Below are 25,956 nucleotides of genomic sequence, written 5' to 3'. Positions count from 1 at the left end.
GTTATAGTGCATAGTAAGGTCGTGCACGTCGGTCATGTTTGCAGGCGGTGGTAGGGAGTCATTGCAGTGCGCTATGAGCTCATTAGCGCCGGTGTTGAGAAGCGATCTTTTCCAGTGCTTTAATTTTAGTGGTTGTGATCTATTGGGTACCCAGCATTCAAGGATACGGAAGTCGATATAGTGATAGTCCGACCAGTCACAGGGAAGGATAGAGTCGAGCTGAATGGTGTTGGGGTTGGAAATTATTAGATCCAATGTCCTGGGGTCTAAGCTGGAAACAGTTTAGCAAAAACGTTTTAGGTATTGTGGTGATTTTTCAGGAATAAAAAGCTATTTTAAAAGTTCACACTTAGAAACTTTTCAACAGAAATCTGGCAATGTTATCCAATGGGAGAAAATTCAGGTTGCAGGTAAAGTACGATCTCATTACTTCTGTAATCCAGTACTGGTCCCCTGGGGCCAGCACTGGGGTCTCAACTCAAAACAGGTAAGTAATTACGTTTTAGTATTTCGTATGATTTTTAAAGAATATTTCTAGTTTTCAAAAGTAGACAGAAAACAATTTCATAGAAAAGCAGACAATGGATTCCTATGGAGAAAATACAAGCTACTAGTAAACCCGCTATGGATTACTTTTGAGTTTCAGCACTGGGCTACAAGGTACAGTACTGGCTCCTCTCCTGATCAAAGGTGAGTATTTCGGAATTCGGATGATTTTATATGAATATTTAAAGTTTTCAAAAGTAGAAGATTTTTCGAGTCAAACCAGTCAATGTTATTCAATGGCAGGTAAGTGGGTTACCGGTTTCCTGGTGAGTACTCGACTGGTTAAGTTGTGGTTCTGGGCATAGACTCAGGGGCCCCCCAGGGTCAGGTAGGTACAGTTGGTTCACCCTCAGCGTAGCAGGGGCGGCCGGGTGCAGAGATAGGTAGGCCCAATGTTATCCAATGGGGGACATCCGGTTGGTGGCTGCTGGCTACCAGGCCACGCGGCTGTGGGAGCTGGGCTCCTGGTCAATTGTTCAGGGCAAAGGGGGAAGCAGGACAGGACAAAGGTGGCACGGCCAGCGATCCTTGGGTGGCTGGGTGCAGGGGGCTTTTGAGCCATCGGGCGCTCAATGTTATCCAATGGAAAAGGTCAACAGGGAACAAAGGCTGCAGGATCGGGGGCGGGGACTCTCCAGGGGCGACCAGCACGTCGAGAGGTAAGTTGGGATCTTGGAGCACAGGTAGGTACCCCAAAGGGAGGCACAGGGGGCTGTGGGGCACCGGGTGAAGGGGTGTCTTTGGTGTCAGAAAAGCTTACCCTCAGCTGGTCGCGTTTGGGGGGCCCCTGGTTCTGAGTCTGCAGGCGTTGTCTGGTTCGTCGAGGAGGGCCTTTGGGCACTGTACTTCGGGTCCCAGTCGCCGGGGGGACGTCCTCGTGGTCTTGGATCACTCGGGCACGGGCTGGGCTTGGCAGGTGCAGAGTGGGCTGGTCCGGAGCTTCCTGGCTGGCACCAGGGTGGTTGTTGCAGCAGAGCCTCTGCTGATGGGAGTCCCAGTCTTTAAGAGGGTGAAGGCAGGCTGGTCCTCTGGGTGTCCCATGGTTGCTGTCCTCAGGAGTCGCCGGGATTTAGGCAGGAGTAGGTTCCAGGATCGACAGGCCGGTAGGGCTGGGGCCAAGTCAGTTGTTGTCGTCCTGTTAGCAGCTGCGCGGCTGGTCTTCTTCTTGATCTTCTTTCTTCTTTTGGTATCGGGATCTGAGGAAGGAAGGTTCAGGGAGCCCCTAAATACTGAATTTAGGGGCGTTACAGGTAGGGCAGGGACCAATAGGTCCCTGTCCTGGGGTGGGTACACACCCTAGCCTGCTCCTCTCCTGTGGGAGGGGGGCAGGAGCCTAGCTGGGATAAGGCAGGGCTCCCCATCTACAAGATGGTCGGAGCCAGGGGTCGTGCTTCACCTCGTCTCCCCCACCTGAGGGGTGGGGTTGGCATAGGCTGGCACCCCCCCTTCCTGACGTAGTTTTTCCCGCCAGAGTGGGGGGTCAGAACTGGTGGGGGCCAGTTGCTGGGTACAGCAAATGGTCTGGAGAAGCTCACAGAGGCGGCATGCCTTTGAAGCTTCCCCCTGCCATCCTGGGGGAGGAGACCTAGCACCTCGCCCAGGATGTGCATTGTTGCAAGACCAGGAGAGCGGGGGGCTCTCAACCCAGGTGTCCAGCAACATAGCTGCTGTGTGGCAGCCTCTGCAGCCACTCAGCCCAGACGTGGATTGTAGGTTAGGTTTTCATAGGGCATCTCTAAGATGCCCTCTGGTGCATTTCACATTAAATCCCACACTGGCATCAGTGCGGGTTTAATGTGCTGAGAAGTTTGGTACCAAACTTGTCAGTCTTCAGTGTAGCCATTATGGTGCTGTGGAGTTCGTAATGACAACCTCCCAGCACCCTATACTCTTAGTGGCATCACTGCACTTACAGTGCACAGGAAAGGGTCTGGGTACTGTAGGGGCACAAAGCTCTTGCGCCTGTGCATACACCTCTGGCATAAGGGATGACTGAAGTATGCCAGAGCAGTGGGTACTGTGGGCATGGCACTCAGGGTTGGGTGCCATGTCGACTCTTGGTTTAGCTCTGTACCTTGACACTCAGCCTGCAAAGGCAGTATGTGGGTGTCAGGGTACAGGGCCCCTGAGGGTGGCACAATAAGTGCTGCAGTCCTCAGGGGTCTTCTCTGGTCACCATGCCATTGGTACCTAGGGTACCATTTACTAGGGGCTGACAGATGGCCATTGATGCCAATTGGGGTTCAACACAGTTTTTAAAAAAATTTTTTTTATTTAGTTAGGCACATAGCAGGGTTAATACATACATATCAATATTCATCCTGGTTTGTAAACACGTATAGAACATGGATTAGAAAATTAATGTAACATATCCGGCCATCTCTGATTCAGATCCGTACCCGCAACCCAACTCCCCCGCACTATGTAATAGAAGGGGTTCATTACAAGGCGAAAGCATCTGCGTCAAGTTCTGGTGGTTCGCAAATGTCTCCCCTGAACTTGTTCCATGCCCCCCAGACTTTTTTTTTGCAGGCATCCACGGTGTATAAAGACCGCCCTTTCTGCCACCATAGCCTCGTCCATATCTTTACACCACTTGCTAAGCGTAGGTAACGTTCCCGATCCCCACAACATAGCAATATTCCATTTCGCCATCATTATCCCAAGCATAGCCTAATCCTGTTCCTGATGGTTAAGGTCATTTGCTTCCCACACATTCAATAGGCAGCGCCTCGGCTCCGGGAGGACCGAGATTTCTAGTGCTTGTGATACAGTGCGCATTATTTTGACCCAATATGCCGCAATGCGAGGGCAGTCCCAAATAGTGTGGTAAAATGTACCCTCACCTCCACAGCTGCGCAGACAGTATTTATGTGTTGCTGCCCCCATTACGTGAAGAGTTGTCCTGGTGTAGTATGTGCGTTGTAGCACTTTGAGTTGGACCAATCGGAGCCTGGACGGGATCGCCGTTTCACAGGGCGAGGATAAGGCTTCCTGCCACTCCGAATCATCAAAGTCACCTACCTCCCAGGACCAGGTCCGTCTCAGCTTGGATGTGGGGTCTGGCAAATTATTGACCAGTTTACGGTACGTTAGGGAGGTCGCCTTTTCCGTCATATGTTCCGTCAGGAGCCTATCTTCCAGTGGATTGGATTCCTGTAGTGCAGTGCCCGGTGGTATGGCTGCTTGTAGCGCATGACGGATTTGCAAATACCGGAAATTCTCCGTTTGCGCCATGCCTAATTGTGTGTGAAGGTGTTGGAAGTCGACCACTGCTCCCTTTTTACAAAGGTCTCCCACTACTGAGAGGCCAATATTGTCCCAGTTTTGGAAGCCTTTACTCCTACGGAGGGTACCCAACTGTTGGGAGTCCCACAGAATCGTCATCTGCGTGATTGACCCCACACAATTCAGTCGCATATGCGCCTGATACCAAATGTGTATCGTGTTTTCACTAGGGCCGATTAATCCCGGAGGTTTTCGGCGCCTGAAGAGATTAGCCATCAGGCCTTTGTCCTCCAGATTTTGTCCGTCGGCCTGATATGCCGGCTCATCCTGTGGGGTGTGTAGCCAACTATTTATTCATTTAAGGTGTGCCGCCCAATAGTACAGCTGTAAGTTCGGAAGTGCAATTCCTGCATCGTACCGGCTACGTACGAGCTTGTCCTGCGCAATCCGTGCTGGTTTATTTTCCATTAGTAAACTGGCGATCTCCGCTGCTATAGTCTTAAAATAGGTTTGCGGGACCAAGAATGGAGTTTTCGAGGACATAGAGGAAGCGCGGCAGTGCCATCATTTTATAGAGCGCTGCCCTTCCTAGCAGCGTTAGGGGGAGGTTACACCACACCGCTACATCACGTTTGAAGTGGTCCAATTGGGGCTTTAGATTTTTGTCATAGAACTCAGAAGGATCAGGTGTCGCATAAATACCCAGATATTTAAAAAGCATCACTAGTGACGCGCAGTGGGCAGTCCGCAGGTAGCCGCGGGGGCGGGCCATCCAGAACGTAAAGGACTGACTTGGACCAGTTTATTCTGTAGCCGGACATTCTGCCAAACTTATCGCAAACATTCAGCAATTCCAGGATGGATTTTCAAGGGGAGGTAAGATATAAAAGTATGTAGTCGGCTTACAGGGATATGCGGTCTTCCCAGGCGTCAGTCCACTGAAGGCCTCTGATAGAGGGTTCCCATCTAAGCCATGCTGCTAGCGGTTCTAGAATCAGCGCGAACAACAGGGGGGGACAACGGGCATCCCTGCCGAGTGCCTCGTGCCAGCGAGAAGTCTCTGGATATGTGCCCATTGGCCGCTACATGTGCCAACGGATTATTATAAAGAAATCGGATCCAAGCACAGAACTGGGGCCCAAATCGTAGGTGTTGTAGCGCAGCAAACAGAAACGGCCACTCCACCGTGTCGTACGCCATACTGGCGTCAAGGGAGAGGATTACCGCAGGCTCGTGAATAAAATCAACACAGTTTTTAGGGTAGGAACACAGGCCCTGGGTACCTGGTTGGCAGGGACCCAGGGCACACCCAGTCAAAGCACATCAGCAGTTCAGAAAAAAGTTGGGGGCATACCAGTGCAAGAAAGATGGTACTTTCTCACAATACCCTAGAAAGGCTGAAAAGCTAACTTTGCAGAGGTGACCTGTGGTGCGGACTGGTGTATTCTTCCTCTCGTCTTGTTGCTCCTGTAGTGTTCTTACTCCAGTGAAGGAGTGGAAGGAGCCATCTCAGAGATAAATTAACAGAAGGGGAAGCACCCTTGTGTTGTGAAGGAGATCTTTGTCGCGACCTTTCTGAATGTCGCTCTGGGGATGCAGATGGTGAATGCTCTGGTGAAGGGCGTCTCGAGGAGTGAGAGGACGAGTGCCGTGACGCTGACTCAGTCACTAAAACTACAGAGCCTTCTCCAGATCTTACTGATGTGGGTCTCGACGTTGAGCGTAAGACTTGCTCTGACGGAGTTCCCCTCGACCCCGTCCTTCTTGACGTTGATTTTCTGGCTGGTGGAACCGGTCTCAACGTCGACTCTCTGTTCCTCGACGTCGATTGTCTTGCCAACGACGTCTAAGTACCTCTATGCCTCGACGCCGATCGGCGTCGAGCTGACGACGGCGGAGGGTCTTTGTTCCTCAACGCCGATCGCAGCAGGGTTGACGACGGCGGAGGGCTTCTGCTCCTCGATGCCGATCGCCGCCGTGTTGACGACGGCGGAGGACTCCTGCCCCACGACGTCGATCGCCGCTGGGTTGACGACGGCGGAGGACTCCTGGCCTTCGAAGCTGATAGTCGTCGATATGACGACGGCGGAGGACTTCTGCACTGCACTTACCTAAAACAGTTATCATGGTCCCTCAAAAATGCCAAGCAATTCAAAATGAACAAGCTAACTGCATGCATAATGGTGATGGAGTTCTCATAACGGTGTGCTAATTTTGGTGCACACATGGTCAAATGAGCAGTATTTTTTTTTGTGGACATAGCTCATATCAACTGGAGTTGCTGTGCATTTTCTGCCTGTAGACATTTGAGGAGTCGATGTTTCTCTATATGTTTTAATCTTTCAATAAACCTTTGTGGATTGGGGCACTGTACTCACAGAACATGAAGGTGCAATGGTGACCGAACCCCCATTTCAACCTTATTCAAAAGTCTAACCACATGCAAATCAAGAAATTCCTCCTGTGCAACCATTTTTTCTTTGAAGTTGTCTGTGAAATCACAAGGTCTTGTGACCCCTACTCTAGTCTTGGACGTAATGGGCATGGACTCCATTGTTTGATTATTTTTTGCTCAAAAGGTGACATTAGGAATGGAATAGTGAGTAGGAAAAGAATAATGGCCTTGCGTTGAAAAAGAATAATATTGAAGTCGAAGATATCTGTAGCAAACACAGGCTTCCAGGGAGGAAGGTGGAAACATGTGAATTCCAAGCACTACACCCAACAAAAACAACATAATCTGTTCATAGCATATGTGGCTGTGACCACCCATACTCTGAGTCAACTGTAAAGCAGTACTCTCCTACACTGTGGTTAACCAGTGGATGGTGCAGAGGTCTGGAACAGAGTCCTGTTGACAGTTTGCCTAACTCTGCCTTGCTGTTTTGCAAGGATGGCCACATAATAATGTTTTGTAAATATGTGTGGAGTGGACAATGCGGCATATTTACAAATATCCACTTGGCGATCCCTGCTTTAGAAACAGCAAGGCCGTTATGAGGCTGTGAAAAGAATAGAAATAGTTGTTGGGTTTTACAGAAAAATTGCTGAGGTGAGCGGCTGCCACTGCCTAACACTTGATGAAGACCCTTGGAGCTGTGGTAATGTCAAAGGGCAGCACATTGAAATGGTAGTGTTGACCGCTTACTATGAAGTGGCGGTAGCACTGAATAGGTGGATGAATTGGGATGTGAAAGTAGACATCTTTCAGGTCCACAGTGACCATGAAGTTGCCTTGTTGCAACAGGGGGATGAATCCTGTAGAACAACCAGGTGGAAATGTTCTGAAAGGATGGATCAGTTGAGAGGGTGAAGGTCGAGGATTGGTCAGAGAAATCTGTCCTTCTTGGAAATGAGTAAGTGCAGGGAGTAGATGCCTTTGCCTCGGTGCTGATAAGGCAGCAGATCTATGCTCATTTGAGTAAGAGTCCCGGAAACTCCTCTTATCGTAATGTGAGATGTTCTGGGCTGAAGGTGTGGTGTCTGCCTCCTACCCTGGGTAAGTGTTGCGTGATCCGGGGAAAATTGGGCAAGCCCGTTCTTAGAGGTAGAGGCTCCCTCACTGGGAGTACATCTGGCTCGGCCTTTGGAACTATTCCCTGTTAAAGAGCCCTATGAGAAACCTCTGCCACCCTTTTGTTCATAGCCCTGTTGCTGGTAGGAATTGGGTGATTCTGGGAAAGTGGCTTTACACCCCACTTCTAGCCAGCTATTTCCAAAAACAGCCCCTTCCAGAAGGAACCTGGAGGGCACCCACTGCTTTAGCAGTCCTTCTTGATTTTCTCAAGCATAATGTCTACCTGAGGTCCGAACAGGTGCTCCCCGAAGAACAGCAAGTTAACAAGGTGCTGTTACACCTCTGGCTTAAAGCCAGACACATAGACCCAGGAGTGGTGTTTGAGGATGATGGAGGTGTTCATTCCTCTGGATGCTGTATCAGTTGAATCTAGGGCACACCTAGTAGTTGCATTGGAGATGGGTTTGCCTCCATCAGCGAGTTATCAACCCTGTTACGTTATTATTCAGGGAGGTGTTGTAGGAGCCTCACCATCTTCTCCCAGTGCGGCCTATTGTTACAGGTGAAGAGACCCACTGAATAATGCTAATGTGTAGTCACAGCCACTGCTACTCTCTTCCATGTAGCATAAATACTCTTGCTCTCCTTGCCAGGAGGTTGAGCGTTGCCCGTGACCTGGGCCGCTGCCCTCTTTCTAGCAGTGGTGACAAGAGAGTCTGGGGGAGACTTGACCCCTGATGTAAAGAGGGTCACAGGGAGGGCCTTGTACTTCTCTATACAAGGTGTGAAGACTTGACAAGATCCTTGAAAACCTCAGGCAGATTTTATCATGCCCTTTCGCAAAGGAAGGTATTGAACAGAACGGTCTGTCTCTAAGAGCATTTCTTCATCCTCAGGGATGACGTAGTGCTCCACCTTATGGTAGGCAGCCACACATTAAATACCGCTGTGATATGCTGTGGTGTTATTCAGTGGGGAGGCACTGACTGGTACGTGTTCTAGATCTGGGTCGGTCTGAGGGTCCAGATCATAATCCTCCTACAGGGTGAACTGGGCGAAGGCCGCAGCCGGGAAATAAAGGTTAGAGCTACCTGTGTCAGAGTATGACTCCGGTGACCTGTCAGGAGAACTAATAGGAAGTAAGGGCAGAGGTGGTGGTAGAGAAAGCGGAGGTAGAGGAAGAGGTAGAGGAGCAGAAGCTTTGTTCTTAAGCCATTTGAAATTCTGTAGCAGGACTTCCTAAAAAGCAAGCCTGAGCTTCTTTGGCAGGGTCTTCTCTGAGCAGAGATCTTGCCGGTGTGTGGATGCATGACAATCCTCCACTGTATTTCATCCAGCTCAGCTTCTTGAGGATTGGGCTTTCCTCGTGTAATGGGTGGAGAGCTTCAGAGCAGACTGTGGTTGTATCGCGGACAGCGGAAGCTTCAGTGCAAGTGGCACTTTCAGCCTTTGGCACAGCAAGGCATCCGCAGACTCTAGGCTGGACCAGAGTTGAGGCCCCTGGAAGTGTTTTTCCTTGGTTTTGAAGCTTTGCTTGGGCTTTGACCAATGCTATGAGACATTGGCACACCAACAGGAAGAGGCGGCTTCGGAACAGTGTTCGACTTTCAAACCCCATATGGCCTTGTTCAGCCATTTCTGGGCTTTGAGAAGGGCTTGAGTATCAACAGTACTCACATGCGATGTGGTCTTCAAACAAGGACCGGAGCGGACAGAGGTTGACGAATCGTCCTCTGGTGCCTTGTCTTCTTCCAGAAGTTCTTCCTGCTTTGGCTCCGATACGTTGGAGTCAACAATCTCTGAACTGGGGTGGCATGCAGTGTGGTGTGAAAAAAGATTATTTCTCATAGTTTATGTCCCATCATACACCCTCTCAGTCACGTCCCCGAGCCCATCATGTCGGAAAACAAGCAAACGAGAACACGAGCAAGCCTGATCACGGGCACACAAAAGTTGCACATGCACTCTCCTTCCTCTAAAAATTCAAAGGTACATTCTTATGGCTAAGGCGATGTTGAGAAACAGCTTCCTCACTCAAACTGTACATTCCTATGGTCAAGCCGATTCTGAAAACAAGACCCCCCCACCCCCCATTTGTAACCATTTCCCTATATTGGGCCGATTCCGAGAAATAGAACCAGTTTTGCTAAACCACGACAACCAATTCCGAGAAGAAGAGCCCACGTTTGCTGAAAGACACGGCAGCAGACATCCTGTCTAACTACCAGTTCTTCTTTTTCTCTCTCTTTCTCACTCTCTTATTTAAGGAACCAGCCTAGGATTATTTCTCAATGCTGTTTCTGCCGTGACTTCCTCATGATTAAAGACACAGTCACGCTTCTTCCTGCCATGACATCTGTATGATTTTGACACAGTAACGTTGCTACGATTTCTGTAAAATTGTGACACAGCTATCCAAGTTTTTACTAACTTCTGTATTGTTGCAAACACAGCTATCCGAGTTTTGCTCAAGGGAAGCTCCTTCCTCTTTTCTGTGTATAAATACGATGTCCTCTTTGATGAAAGTTAGAGATTCTTCCGATCCTCCTTAGGTGACGGAGCTCTCCCTTAACTCGAGTTACTGAATAAAGACCCTTTATTCGAACCACCACGGACTCTGCTCTTAATACTTGACCTTATTGATATTATAGAAATTCCGATCAAGGTAAATTACTAAAATATTTACCACAGCAAATTGGCGCCCGAAACAGGACTTCCCTTTCTCCCCACACGCCGGTGATGCAGACCCAAACCGGTCTCAACAAGACATCGACGGACTTCAAAAGAGTGCACGCTGCAGGGTGTTCCTGCATGAACTCCTTCATGTCCGAGAGAGGCTGTACCGAGGTATGAGCATCCATACGAGGCGGTGAGGATGACAGCGGAAGTCTCGACCCAGAGCCCGAAACCTGTGAAGATTGCAGAGTCCGAGGTCTTCAGAATCCCGTCAAGTCCCCCGATCAAGAGCGCAGCGCAACTAGACCAGTGTCCAGATCTTCACGTTCTCTGCACCTCGGTGAGTACTGCTGGGGGTGTATCAAGACTGGTTCTGATTTTTCAGAGCACGGTCAAGACGGGTTCTAATTTTTCAGAGCACGGTCAAGACGGGTTCTAGGTTTCTAGAAAACGGTATGTTTGTATTCTGATACTCAGAATATATCAAGTTATCAAGTGTAAGTTTCTGTTGTTTGTTGATTGTTGTCACTATGCCTTTGTTTTCAAAGTTGTGTAAACTGGGTACCCGGAGAGGGTTACTGGAACAAGATGTACCAGTCCCCTCAAAGGATACTCCTGCTTTCCTTATGTACACCAAGTATGGCATAGGTGCCGTTTTGTACTTGGATTTGTGGAAAGAGTACACTCAAGATTTAGAAATTGCGATTAGATGGCCAAAGAGTGGCACATGGGATTTGAATTGTATCATGGCAGTTGAAAAGAAATGTTGGGAAAAGAAAGCAAGATCCTTGATGTTAGAGAGTATTGAATTATGGCGAAAGGAAGCACATCAAAGGGAACAGAAAGAGCAAAGGAAAGTAGAGAAAGCAAATAGAATGTCAGAAGAAAGTAAGATGAGAAAGTTACGAGAACAGAATGCGGATATTAATTTTGAACAAATAAAGAGGGAAGCCTCGGCCTCCGTAACAGGGATGTAATCCCGTCCTTTCACAAAAGACAGAGTCCGATGATAACCCTAGTATTCCCACAGCACCCCCATGTCCTAAAATACCTTCTGCTCCCAAAGACTTCATTACCACCTACTTAATGGAACCTCCTCCTGCTTATACCAATCAAATAACAGCCAGACGAATAGTCACACAGACTGGAATCATCTCTGACACCTCAAGCGGGGATCCACCCATGTTAGAATGTGATTACGACCCGACCCCAGGGGAAGGTTCACAAGTAGAGTTCTCCCTTCGTCTACGAGAAGCTCTAGAAGGTATACGGGAGGTGCTGAATGTCACAAATTGTTTGAACAAGATCTATGAAACTCTCCGAACAGGAGAAAATTTAGAAGCCCTACAGGAAGCTATTAAAAATAGACCCATAGCACATAGAAAATGCCTCTCACGATTCATGATCACTTGTTTCATCAGAATGATAGCCAGTGCAGGAAAAAGAATTCCTGATGATTTATTACAACTAGATCAAGCAGTGGTTGCAGGTAGTTATAATAAGATAAAAGAGATAGATCTCTTTATTCCACTCTTTACAAGCAAAGTTTCTGACTTCCATCAAAAAGACACCCCTACTCAGGAAATAGAGAAACAGAGTAGAGACAGGGAAGAAGAAAATCATTTTCAAGGAGCAGTATGCTCCCGTATCCCTCGCTCCAAAAATATTGGACAAATCAAGATCAAAACCAAGAAATTGTTAGCTCCTAGGGATAGATTGTTCCAACGGACACAAGAAGCTCTAGATGATTGGATGGATGACGAACCTCCACTCACTACCCAAGAAAAAGAACTAGCCCGATCAAGCACCCACTGGGTATCTCAATACTCTATATATGGCCCTGATATAGTTGCTCAAATGTTTCCATCGATCCTTCTGACATTTCAAAGGCTAGCAAGCATCTATATGGTTCAACAACTCATTACGATGTACGAAGATACTGGTTGCCCGCCCAAAAAGTTACATTCTCTCTTACGAGACTGCTTAGAAGGGAGGTGGGTGGCCAGGGGACAAGAATTCCTTAATATCTTCCTTGACCTACGACAGCGATATGTTCAATACTTTTCAGACAGTTATGACGCAAATCCCCAATCACTATGACCAAGGACAGTTCCCCCTCCTAGAAGTACATCCCGTCGTAGATTCTGGAGGAAAGCTACAACAAACATTTGTCTACACACCCCTAACAAAAATAGAAATACTAGAAATGAAGAAAATGGTCCATTCTCACGAAAAAGATCCTTCGGGTTTTCATAGGGAACTCAAGGATATTCTTCGAATGGGTTCCTTTACCTATAAAGATCTCAACATTCTCCTCAAAGTCCTACTACCTCAAGGGACATACGACAAACTAAAAGGAAAAGATTGGGAGGTAGAAGGGAAAAAGATAGTATGGGCAGCTTTAGAGACAGAAGAAAGTACTCGTTCTGCTGGACAAGGACTGGGACCTCTAGTTCTAGAACTCACTCGCCTTCTCCCGAAAATACTCTCCCAGTTACTTACCACTAAGAAAGAAGATTGGGATGCTATCTCTGCATGCAAACAGAAACCAGATGAAGATATAGGGGACTATTATACAAGATTAGAGAAATGTTTCCTCATCAACATTGGCCTCTCCTCAGGTGGAGACGCCTATAGTCGATTGTTTGTCCCCAAATTCGTAGAAAATGCCTTGCCTTCGACTAAAGGTAGAGAGTACTTGGCAAGCAAGTTCCCCTTCACAAGCACTTCAGATGCTCCAATATCACCAAAATAGGATTAGAGATGAACAAGAGCAAGAAAAGAAAAGAACGAAGGATACTAAAATGAAGGTATTGGTAGCACAGACTAATACAATCCAACAGACCCCTAAACAAGCTCAAACGTCACAAGAAAAAGTTACTTGCAATTATTGCAAAAGGCTAGGTCACTTTGTGCGTGACTGTCCAGTATTACAACATAATATTGCCACTGGGAAGACCCACCCCGTAACTATCCCTCACGACCCTCTGTTCCCACAACAGCTCCTCCAACTGATACTAAACCAGCCACCCAACTCTATCAGTACCCAGTGTCATCATATCCTGAATTTCCCTCAATTTTATGAGACAGCTGGGAGGAACACGACAGTCGTCCACTGATCCCGGTCCCGGTCGACCAAAAGGGTCCCTATGTAAACGCTAACCTCTTAGGTAAGGAAACAAAATTACTAATAGACACCGGGGCCAGTAGGACGACAGTACAGCACAACGAAGTTCCCAAGGTACCACTCTCTGGCTCGAATAGTATTTCCTTGGGTTTCTCAGGTACACCAGTCATCAATAAGGTTTCTGAACCAGTATCACTCCAAGTTGGTCCTCTTACAACATCCACTGATTTGGTACTTACTAAGTCATGTCCCGAAAACTTACTTGGCATCCAGACATTAAAGGAACTAGGTGCTGTGATATGCTGTTCCCCGGAAGGAATACGACTATTCCTCCGAGATTTCAAAGGTCATTTCACCGCACGAGAATTAGACATCAGACTAAGACATCCCTGCTACACTATGGGTGACAGATCCGACTGACGTAGGGTTCATGGACATTACACCACACATGGTCACATTGAAAGAAGGTGTTGTCCTACCTCGTGTCCGACAATACAAGTTACCTCAAGATGCAGAACAAGCCCTCGTCCATATTATCGATGACTTAATACAGAAAGGAGTAGTCAGAGAAGTACCTTCCAACATATGTAATTCACCAGTCGTACCAGTAAGAAAGAAAACAGATGACGGTGCACCACCAGTTTACCGACTAGTGGTCGACCCACATGAATTAAACAAGTGTGTGGTACCACAATACCCTGTGGTCTCTGACATCAGTACTCTGCTAACAGCTATAGATCCTGAAGCCACACATTTTACTGTAATCGACCTGAAGAACGCGTTCTTTAGTGTACCCATACACCAAGACAGTCAGTACCTATTCGGATTCTCACTACAAGGTCGTAGCTTCTGTTTCACAAGAGCTCCTCAAGGGTACACAGAAAGTCCCAGTATCTACAGTCAAGCACTTAAAAGACAGTTAGATGACATTGTTATGCCCTCAAATACAACGTTGTTACAATATGTTGATGACCTACTGATCACTGCACGCTCTGAACCAGAATGTGAACAAGCATCCCGGATTGTCCTAATGTTCCTTGCACAACATGGCCACAAGGTGTCACCCTCGAAATTACAATTGTGTTTACAGCTGGAGGCCTACCTAGGACACCTACTGTCAAAGGAGGGTAGGGCACTCACACCTGAAAGAATTCAACTAATTTTTAACATTCCTGTCCCCTAAGACGCAGAAAGAAGTCCGTGCCTTTATTGGCCTCACGTCCTACTGTAGACAGTGGATTCCTCAATTTGCATACTTGGCCAAACCCCTGATACAATTAACGACCACGACCTCTTCCCCATTGCCATGGACACCTGATCATACTTTTGCTTTCGAAACTCTTAAACAAGCATTATGTTCTGCACCAGTCCAATCTACACCCGATTATACCAAGCCTTTTGTCCTCTTTGTCACAGATTGTGTAAGCACTGACAAGGCTGTACCTTCCCAAACGCAAGTCAACAAACATCGTCCCTGTGCTTATTTTTCTAGCACTCTTGACCCCGTTGCACAAGGTTTGCCTGCCTGTTTGAAATCTGTCGCAGCCACAGCTCTAGCAATACGACAAAGTGATTCCATAGTACTAGGACATTCTCTCGAAGTACAAGTTCCACATGCAGTAGAACTACTCTTGAATAGGACCCAGACACAACACTTGACCATAGCCCGCCTCACAGGCTACGAAGTCACTCTGTTCCAACCCCACATCATCATAAAAAGATGCAATATCCTCAACCCAGCTACATTACTGCCTACTATTCCAGTTGACAATCAGATTCACGACTGCTTAGAGGTAGTCGAACTAGTCACAAAGCCCCAATCTGATCTTACAGATGTCCCTCTAAGTACACTAGAACACACACTGTTTGTAGACTGTTCCTGTATGCGCCTCCAATCAGGCGAACTTTCAGCAGCCTATGCTGTCACTACAGAAAACACAGTCCTCTTAGCAGCTAGGATATCTGTACATTCAGCACAAGCAGCAGAGCTAATAGCTCTCACACAAGCATGTGAGTGGTCTAAAGGAAAACGAGTCAACATCTACACCGATTCACAGTACGCATTCGGGGTCGTCCATAATTTTGGCATTCTGTGGAGGGAGAGAGTTTTTCTAACCTCTCATGGAACAAAGATCCAACATGGAGATCTTATCCTCCAGCTACTAGAAGCAGTACACAGACCCACAGAAGTAGCTATACTAAAATGCAAAGCACATACCAAAGTCATAGACTATCACTAGAGGCAATGCCCTGGCGGACGCCACAGCTAAACATGCTGCTCAGACAGGAACACTAAGCACTGAAACCATCACCAGAACTATCTGTCCAGTTATCGATCCCACCAAAGATGTAGTAGACATCCAAAACCAAGCCACAGAGACCGAAAAGAGAAAATGGGAGGAAGAGGGAGGTACACACACAGATCAAGGGTGGGTAACCATAGACAAATCCAAATGGTTTCTCCCTGACATAATGGTTCCCGTAATGATAGAAACTGCCCATGGTCCTACCCACCTAGGAGAACAAGCATTTACAATGCAATGGTTTTGCCTTTGTTAAAGTTAGAGCTATTGCCATTGCTCTTGACATTATTTTTATTTATGTTTTTTTAACATAAATAAATGGCATTGTCATTTACAATGCCACTAGCTTTATCTATCGCAAACGACACACACAAACACACACAGAGCCGCCCCACACACACCCCCACACAGAGCCCCGCACACACAGCCCCCCACACACACAGCCACACAGAGCCCCCCACACACACAGCCACACAGAGCCCCCCACACACACAGCCACACAGAGCCCTCCACACACACAGCCACACAAAGCTTCCTACACACACAGCCACACAGAGCCCTCCACACACACCAACACAGCACAAGCAGGCAACAGGGGCAGACGGAGGCACAAGCAGGCAACAGGGGCAGACGGAGGCACAAGCAGGCAACAGGGGCACACAGAGGCACAAGCAGGCAACAGGGGCCCACAGAGGCACAAGCAGGCAACAGGAGCCCACAGAGGCACAAGCAGGCAACAGGGGCACACAGAGGCACAAGCAGACAACAGGGGCACACAGAGGCACAAGCGGGCAACAGGGGCACAAGGAGGCACAAGCGGGCAACAGGGGAACAAGCAGGCAACAGGGGCACGAAAACGGAGGCACAAGCAGGCAACAGGGGCAGGTGGAGAAAACACAATTTTCAACAGCCCACTTGGCTCTGCAACAGTTGCCTTTGAAAAGCAATACGGCGTAATGGGCATGATCAAATCCCGTCCCCTGCATAAAAAAAAACAACAGCCTGAGGCGACTGCTAACACAGATGTAGTACAAGGCATTACACGGCAAGGGTGCTGCTGCCGGCAATTATCCTGGTATTTAAACAAATCTCTCTCTCTCACACACAGAGCCGCCCCACACACACCCCCACACAGAGCCCCGCACACACAGCCACACAGAGCCCCCCACACACACAGCCACACAGAGCCCTCCACACACACAGCCACACAAAGCTTCCTACACACACAGCCACACAGAGCCCTCCACACACACCAACAGCACAAGCAGGCAACAGGGGCAGACGGAGGCACAAGCAGGCAACAGGGGCAGACGGAGGCACAAGCAGGCAACAGGGGCACACAGAGGCACAAGCAGGCAACAGGGGCACACAGAGGCACAAGCAGGCAACAGGGGCACACAGAGGCACAAGCAGGCAACAGGGGCACACAGAGGCACAAGCAGGCAACAGGGGCACACAGAGGCACAAGCAGGCAACAGGGGCACACAGAGGCACAAGCAGGCAACAGGGGCACACAGAGGCACAAGCAGGGGCACACAGAGGCACAAGCAGGGGCACACAGAGGCACAAGCAGGGGCACACAGAGGCACAAGCAGGCAACAGGGGCACACAGAGGCACAAGCAGGCAACAGGGGCACACAGAGGCACAAGCAGACAACAGGGGCACACAGAGGCACAAGCAGACAACAGGCGCACACAGAGGCACAAGCAGGGGCACACAGAGGCACAAGCAGGCAACAGGGGCACACAGAGGCACAAGCAGGCAACAGGGGCACACAGAGGCACAAGCAGGCAACAGGGGCACACAGAGGCACAAGCAGGGGCACACAGAGGCACAAGCAGGGGCACACAGAGGCACAAGCAGACAACAGGGGCACACACGTGCAAAAGACACCCACAAGCTGACAGCCCAATTATCTTGAGCCACAAAATGTATACAGACCCTTAATTCAAATGTCATTTTTAATTTCAAAATTCCCACTGGCCAGCAGATCACGTTCTGCTTCAGGATCTTAGAAATCTCGCATCTCTTGCCCATCCACAGTAAGAAAATGGTGGCCCAGCCTCCAATTAAAGCCCGTTACTTTATGGGAATTCTTTGGACATGGGGGCTTTTAAAACCTCTTCAGGTTACACTTCATATCGTTAGAACATGGTTCACACATTTTATGCCTCAAAAGTAGATTCATTGGGGGTGGCGTTGCCAACAGCATGGCCGGTAAAGACTCACATCTCCGCTCCGGAGAGATGATCTGAAGCAGACGTTAGGAATTGCCTGAAAAGTCCCGATTTCGGGGTAAATAGCCGGCGGAAGGTCTAGACGCCACTGGAGGACCGACACAGGAATACAGCCGCCTAGAACCTGGAAACACGGGGGCAGTAAGGCACAAGATGGCGGCGAGGGGCGCGTAACCAGCAGAGAGGTAAGGGCCAGAACAGACACCCGAGCAGCCCCAGCCGCGAGAGCCAGACTACACCACCAAGACGCGGCAGCAGACAACAGCATAGGGAGAGAGGCACAGCGGCCGACCGCCGACACCCAGAGCTGCGCCCCGGGGGCAAAGCACGGCGCGACACAAGCTAGGCAGGAAGAGCGGACGCAGGAGCCCGACGGTGAAGCCAAGTGCCGAAGCGGGTGAGCGATATGGTCCAGACGCACAATTGAGCTGGTGTGAGGGACCCAGAGGCACTGAGGGAGTACAGCCGCCTAGAACCCGATATCACTGTGGGAGCAACGGGACGGGACAGTCAGCTGAGCAGCCCTAACCGCGAGAGCCAGATCGCCGGAGCTGCGCCTCGGGGGTACCACACGGCCCGACAAAGCTAGGCCTGAAGATCTGACCCAGGAGCCCGGCGGTGCAGCTGAGTGCAGAAGCGGGTGAAAGACATTGTCCAGGCGCATGACTGAGCTGGCGTGGAGCCCCGGAGGCACTGAGGCGATGGACGACGGGGGGGGGGGGGGGAGGGGCTGTATCTGGTGGAACACTCCAGGGGCACCACGCAGACGGCATCATCGGGAGTCTTCCCACTGCGGGAGAGAGGGTGGACGTTTTCCTGAGCTCCTGCCCGCCGTCCATCGTCATTAGCATCGTATAGGCCCAACGAGAGTGGAGAAGCCTGATTTTGACTTCGGAGAGCTCCCCTGTGCCGTTGCTGCCCTTGACGCCCGCTTTGAGATCCGGCGGGGGCTGAAAGCAGGCAGCGGAGCCCATCGGAGACGACAGCGTCCTGCCTCGTGGAGATTGCAAGGCGGCAGCGACCTCGCTTAAGCGGCGGCCCGTAGCGACGAGTGAAGGTAGGAGACAGGGGGAGAGAGGTTGGGGCAGGAAGGCAGGGGAAGAGAGGAGGGGAAAAAAAAACAAAACAAATCGACTCACCTGCACCTTGCGACGGCGGCACTTCTCCGGTCTCCCTCTTCGGCATGGGAGACCGGCAACGTCGGCAATCTCTCTGGCACTTCTCCGGTCTCCCTCTTCGGCATGGGAGACCGGCAACGTCCTCCGCATCTCCCGGGGTTCCCTCCAGGCCACGGGAGCCCCGCGGGCGCCGCCATACTTCTTGCCGTCTTCCTTCTTCCCCCGGGCTGCGGGGGGCGGGCACTTCCGGCCGGCCGCGCTAGGATTGGCCGGCCGGCCAGTCACGGGGCGGGAAACGGGAGGGGGAGAGACGCAGAAGTGCCGGCAATGCCGGAACAGACTCGGGGGCGTTCCCGGCGTCGCGTGACGTCGGCAAAAGCCAAAGAATGTCAGGAACGCCCCCGTGTCTGGTCCGGCATTGACGGACAGGCCCCTCGTCCAATGGCTAGGCTCCATTTATGGAGCCAGCCAATGAATGACGAGGGCCGACCCAAAGCACACTACAGTTCTTATCAGGTTTTCGCCTGCGCGAAAAAGCTGCGCAGAAAGCGCAGCTTTCGCCAGGCAAAACCTAAAAAGGAATGTTAGACTGTCTGAATCTGATATGGCACAACAAGCATCTGCGTGCAGCAGCAAACAAAAAGTACGAACATGTATGATTTGCTGTCAGTTCAATCCCGGGAAAAGTATCAGTTGAACAAGGAGGGTTCCAACCTCCAGATCACCCCTTTGAAGTCCTCCAAATGGATTATATCCAGATGGAAAGATGTTGAGGATACAAGTATGTCCTCGTAGTGGTCTGTACCTTAACCCGATGGACTGAAGCTTACCCTGTCCCAGACTATGGTGCCCAAATGACAGCTAAACAACTGGTTAGATAATTTTTCCCAAGAAATGGGTTGCCCAGAGTCATCTACTCTGACAATGGACAACCTTTCTCTTCTAAATTGATGGAAGCGGTTTCCCTACTGTTAGGCTACACCTGGAAATTTCATTGTGTCAGACATCCCCAAGCAGCAGGCCTGGTGGAGCGGCACAACCAGACATTAAAAACCAAATTGGCCAAAATCTGTGCTGACAAGCAAATAGACTGGGTGACAGCTCTTCCAGTTGCCCTGTTCTACATGCGAATGGTGGCACATTCTCGGACGGGCCTGTCACCCTTTGAGATCACAGATGGGAGACCTCCAAATATCTGGGGTGTCCATCTCCTAAAAAGCTAACTGATATTGACACAAATGTACTGACAGATTACTTGGCTTCTTTGATGTCTGCACTACGTTCTTGCCGTTCACAGGTGGCTGCAGCCTTTCCAGACAAGACCACGCCCGACGAGCACTCCCTTTTAACCTGGTCAATGGAAGCTTATCAGAAATTTTGACCGAACTAGCCCTCCGGAAAGAAGGTGGACGTCTCCCAAGCTGGTGCTGCTCACAACAAGGACCGCCGTCAAAGTCGAAGGACGAAAAGGATGGCTCCATGTGAGCCACTGCAAGCCCTTCCACGGACCAACTCCTACGGACGCTGTTGCTGATCCCGAGACCAGAGACACTAAAACATCAGACTTTAAAGACACTGAAACGACAGACTTTATTTCAGCCCTTCCAGAACTTTTTCGGCTGCGGTCCTACCCAAAACAGACTTGAGACTTTGTGCCTGACCTCGACCTACCAGTGCTAATTAAGCCCAAGACGGACGCTTGGTGAAGCGGTTGCTGGGAAGTGTCCGGTCACTGGTGCATACTTTACTCAGACTAAAAACAACCGAAATCATGAAGACAAAGACTCACTGCGCAAAACTATCACAAAACAAAGTTCCTGTTTTTCTCCCTATAATGATTCTTATTTTCTGCATCATGGCTTGTCTAGGTTGGTTCCTTCATCTAGCTTTCCCACTTTCTTCCCCTACGCTTTTGAACAACACTGCTATGCATTCACACGTAGATCTTCCCCCGCATCTCGAAAGTAGGAGAAAAGAATTCTTCAATAACACATTTATCTCCACACTCCATCAACACCAACTAGTTATCAACAAAACCAACTGCTGGGTCTGCGGCTTAATGCTACACTCCGTACACGGAGGTATGCCTTTTATCTCCCTTTCGGCTATGCTGGATCTACCTAGGCTCTCTCTATGATATTCTCTGCCTCGGTTAGAAACATCCCTGAAACCAAGACCAAGAACACTAGTACCTGGAATGAGATAAAAACAAAGACTGTGCGCGCTGTTCAAAAGATGGTAGACTTCACCGTAACATGGGGGCGAGCAGATAATAGTGAAAACACCAGTTATTCCCTCTTTAACGACACTACCTCCTTTAGAGAAACATTCTCAGTTCAGAAGAGACAGACAGAGCAGGGAGAATGGGCTGTGCCTCATAAGGGCCTGTTTTGTGTAAGAGGTAAGGGCAAGGGTCAGAAGATGGGAGACAGTGAGTGTAATAAAACATACACCCTACCTGACTTAAACTTCCCAACAATGACCACCGCCCCCAACACTTATTTTATTTGTGGACCTCCCGCACGTACTTGGCTACCTCAAGGCTGGTCCGGGAAATGCTACATTGCATTTCTCCTCCCCCCTACCTACACCGCCCCAGCAGATTATCATCTGAGTGATCCTCCGACTGTGATTAATAGACGGTGAAGGGGGGTCATGGATGTTGAAGACACAGTGGATCAAGAGGCTGGCGATTTCTTCAAAGGAATCATCCCTTTCTGGGGGCCCATGATCAATAGCCGCCACATAAGACAACTAACTCGTGTAGTTCAGGGCGCCATAAACGAGACCGCTGGAGCGTTAAGCAACATCACGGCTGAGATGGCTTCCGATAGACTCATGACGTTACAGAACCGTATGGTCCTAGATATCATATTAGCGGACCGTGGTGGCGTATGTGAACTGATCGGATCCAGCTGCTGTATATACATTCCAGATAATGCTCCCTCTGTATATGCTGCCATTTCCCGCCTTCATGTACTTTCAAAGAAGCTAGACGCAGACACCGGAGCCTGGTCCCTGACTGGATGGCACTGGGGCCTCCTGTCCTCATGGGGGTGGAAGATCCTTACGATACTAGGTCTTGCTCTAGCCATTCTCTTCACCTGTTGCCTCTGTATTCAGTGTGGCCCAGCTCTCTGTAGTTTCTGCATTCCCAAACCCCAGTCCAGAAAGAAAGAAAAGTAAAGAATCATGTTACAGGAACAAGTAGACGGCCTAATGAGTATAGAAGTAGACTAATAAGAAGAAGAATTTTAAAGGGTATATTATGGGACAAGGAGGGAATGTGGAAAAAGATTATTTCTCGTAGTTTATGTCCCATCATACACCCTCTCAGTCACGTCCCCGAGCCCATCATGTCGGAAAACAAGCAAACGAGAAAACGAGCAAACCTGATCACGCTCACACAAAAGTTGCACATGCACTCTGCTTCCTCTTAAAATTCAAAGGTACATTCTTATGGCTAAGGCGATGTCGAGAAACAGCTTCCTCACTCAAACTGTACATTCCTATGGTCAAGCCGATTCCGAGAACAAGACCCGCCCTCCCCATTTGTAACCATTTCCCTATATTGGGCCGATTCCGAGAAATAGGCCCAGTTTTGCTAAACCACGACAACCAATTCCGAGTAGAAGAGCCCCCGTTTGCTGAAAGACACAACACCAGACATCCTGTCAAACTACCAGTTCTTCTTTTTCTCTCTCTCTCACTCTCTTATCTAAGGAACCAGCCTAGGATTATTTCTCAATGCTCTGTTTCTGCCGTGACTTCCTCCTGATTAAAGACACAGTCACGCTTCTTCCTGCCATGACATCTGTATGATTTTGACACAGTAACGTTGCTACGATTTCTGTAAAATTGTGACACAGCTATCCGAGTTTTTACTAACGTCTGTATTGTTGCAAACACAGCTATCTGAGTTTTGCTCAAGGAAGCTCCTTCCTCTTTTCTGTGTATAAATACCATGTCCTCTTTGATGAAAGTTTCGATCCTCCTTAGGTGACGGAGCTCTCCCTTAACTCGAGTAACTGAATAAAGACCCTTTATTCGAACCACCACGGACTCTGCTCTTCATACTTGACCTTATTGATATTATAGAAATTCCGATCAAGGTAAATTACTAAAATATTTACCACAGTGGTCTGTGACTCACCCAATTCCTCAAGAAGATCAGTCTCACTGAAGAAGTCTAATGTTTCCAAAGACAATTTTAAGATTCTGCTGTGGGCCCAACACCTACCCCGTTGCTAAAGCAGAGTTTACCTGCTGCGAAAAGCCAATCCGGAGTTGCAATGGCTCTCATCGTGGACTGGCAAGAGACCAAAATTGCAGACAGCGTGGAGATCAGACCAGGGGTATTTAGAATGGCAATGTGGGCACTTTCTGGAGGGAGTCTGTTCCATCATATCGAGAGCGTGGTCATTCTCTGAAGGTAGACTTGAGCACGTGGTTGCCCAGCAGCTCTATGATGATGGGCTTGAGGAACGGAACAGGCACTGTATGAAGGAAGAAGTAGATCATAGAGCCGTCCCGCCATGGGATGGAAGGCAACAAACTGAGTTGATTTTGAGAACCAACAAACTTGTTGAGACTGGGAGCAATGCTGTTTCAACCAGATAGCGAAGAAAAACAATCTAACAATGGAGTCAGTGCCCATGCACATCGAAAAAACCAGGTGAGAAGTCACCAAGACTTTCTGAAAACAAAAACAACTTGCAAACGACCAAGAGCAACACTAGATGGCAGAAGTATGCAAAGCATGTCTCAGGTTTGTGGTGTTTAGCCAGGTTATCAAGACTACTCAAGAGTAGTTATCTTAAAGTATGCAATGGGAAATATTGGGCTCATATGTGGTTTCTAAGGTAGTATACATGCCCCCACTCGAATTTCTACTGAAAGGAAGCTGAAGCAAACGTTATAGTTCCATTGGCATAGGTAGAAAAAGGCATCCACACAAGAAGCCAGGTGAGCTGATTGGAACAAGAGGTGAATATGACTGTCATGCCCTAGAACCACAAAAGATGTCTAAGAGACATCAGTTCTCATGAATGAGGCGAAAAGGACAAGAGATGGACATGGAACCTAAAGGTAATCATAAAGCGTTTAAGCTTTGTTAAGCAAGAGATATTGGGGTACCCTGAGCAGCAGCCAGGACACTGAATGAGCCTGGTGATAGACAGGTACCCAATGACATTAGAATAAAAAAGGAACAAAGGGGGGGGCGTGGCCAAGATGGCGTCGGAGTAGGACGCTTCTCTGAGCCTCTCCGGCGCCGATCCAACACAGCGTCTTACAGCAAGGTCCTGGACGAGAAGTTCGGCTCCCAAGGGACGGCGGGGGTTGCCAAGGTCTGGAGGAGCGGTCCGGTGCCGCCGTTGGAGAGGAGCGTCGTGTGCGGTGGCTACGGGCACAGAGGCAACTTGCGGCCTGGGAAGCGCCGGCTTCGCGTGATTCGGAGGCCGGATCCGGAGACTGGCGGAGGCTGTTGCTGCGAGGGAGGGGCCCGCGCTGGGCCTGCTGCTTCGGATCTCCCCCGCGCCGGTCATAAGAGGAGGAGCGCGAATTGCCAGCGGTGAGACGACCCTACGCTCCTGATTGCTCCGGGGAACGGAGTCGGCGGTGCCGGGCCTGAGGCGGGGGAGGAGGCCCGGAGGTGACGGAGCCAAGGAGTGCTGGCGGGGTTCGCCTGTGGAAGTAGGCGGAGGCGCCTGGGCACGACGGAGGCTGCGCCCCCACGGATCGCTGGGGAGAGTTAGAGCGACGGCTACAGGAGGAGGTGAGGAGGGCCGACGAGGAGTGCCGGTGACGGAGGGGAGACCCCAGCGGGGGGGGCCGAGCAGAGCACAGACTTTCCCTGCCTCGAGGAAACAGGGACGCTATGGTTGCATAATTGATTGGCCTAACTTCACAGATAGCATTGGTGATGCTGGCGCAGATACTTGGGGGCCATAAGGGCAGAGGAGACTGGGTCCCTACACCGCCTTGTGGGCAGTTGGAGCAGACCGGACACGCCCCGAAGCGCAGACTGCAGACAGTCCAGTGTGGCGGCTTAGCCCTGAGGACACGGACACTTGTTGATAGGGAGGCTGAGGCTCTGGGTCCAGAGCGGGCTGAGCTACCGGCGCTGGAGCGTGGATTGCTGACCAAGTGCGCCCCGGCAGGGAGCGTAGCGGGGCCATTTTGTCTGGGCTCCTCTGGAGGGGCTGGGTGGCCTCTACTTGCAGGTATAACTTGCTGACACCGGACTTGGAGGAGGAACAGGCAGAGCAGCCCCTGACGAGCTGACCTCTGGAGGACTTGGCAGGCGGTGGGGCCTTGCTGGCTCTCTGATCAGTGAGGAGGGATCCATTGGGCTGATCGATCAAGGACCCGGTGTTCCCATAGCAGCCTGACGTCTTGAGCCTTCGGAGAGTGAGGGTCCCCTGACGGAGTGTTGACTTCAGTCCACGGCGATGTCCAACACGCTGCGCAAAGGGTGTCCGGAGAAGGATGGGGCGTCTAAACCCGTGCAGCAGCCGGCATCTCCAGGAGCCAGTGGATCGTCGAGGCAATCGGACGACAAGGCACCTGCCACCAAGGCCTTTATGTCTGAGCTCTTTGCCTCCATCAAGGAGGATATTTCTGAACTCCGCGCCCAATTGGCGTCCGATCTACGGGACGTACGGAGAGATGTGGAGGGAATTGGCGAGAGGGTGGTGACCCTAGAGGACCATGATTTAAGTGTGGCTAATGATGTGCACCAGCTACAGCAAGACGTCATCCGTCTCACGGAACAGAACTTGGATCTGCAGGCCCATGCAGAGGACCTGGAAAACCGGTCCCGAAGGAACAACATCCGCGTTCGCGCAGTGCCGTGGGATGGTGAAGCGGGGGACCTGCGTGGCTATGTACAAGAGCTGTTTTTGCAAGTTTTGGATGAAGAGGATGTGCGGGAAATCAAGATGGACAGAGTACACAGAGTGGGGCTGCCCAGGCGAGGGGGGGGGGCCCCCTCCTGACATCCTCGTGTGTGTGCATGATTTCCAGGTGAAAGAACGCATCTTGCGCAAAGCCAGAGCCATCACGTCGCTGCAGTTTAGGGGCCATCGACCGCAGCTATACCAGGATTTGGCGCTTCCACGCTGCAGAAGAGAAGGGAGTTCCGACCGGTGACATCCTTCCTGCGGGAGCGCAACATCGCCTACTCCTGGGGTCACCCCTTCC

General features: G+C 50.0%; 1 protein-coding gene and 1 pseudogene across 1 annotated transcript in view; one reads left to right on the top strand and one right to left on the bottom strand.

Moving 5' to 3' along the window:
• Positions 1-25,956, bottom strand: part of PPIG (peptidylprolyl isomerase G) — a 411,062-nt gene that overhangs the window by 57,924 nt on the left and 327,182 nt on the right. The window lies entirely within an intron of this gene.
• LOC147731121 (uncharacterized) lies at positions 20,525-21,993 on the top strand (annotated as a pseudogene).

This window comes from Lissotriton vulgaris, chromosome 2_1 (assembly GCF_964263255.1).
Source record: "Lissotriton vulgaris chromosome 2_1, aLisVul1.2, whole genome shotgun sequence".
In the NCBI taxonomy this organism is placed as follows: Eukaryota; Metazoa; Chordata; class Amphibia; order Caudata; family Salamandridae; genus Lissotriton; species Lissotriton vulgaris.
The sequence above is the reverse complement of the archived record's forward strand: the minus strand, read 5'-3'. Positions and strand labels throughout refer to the sequence as shown.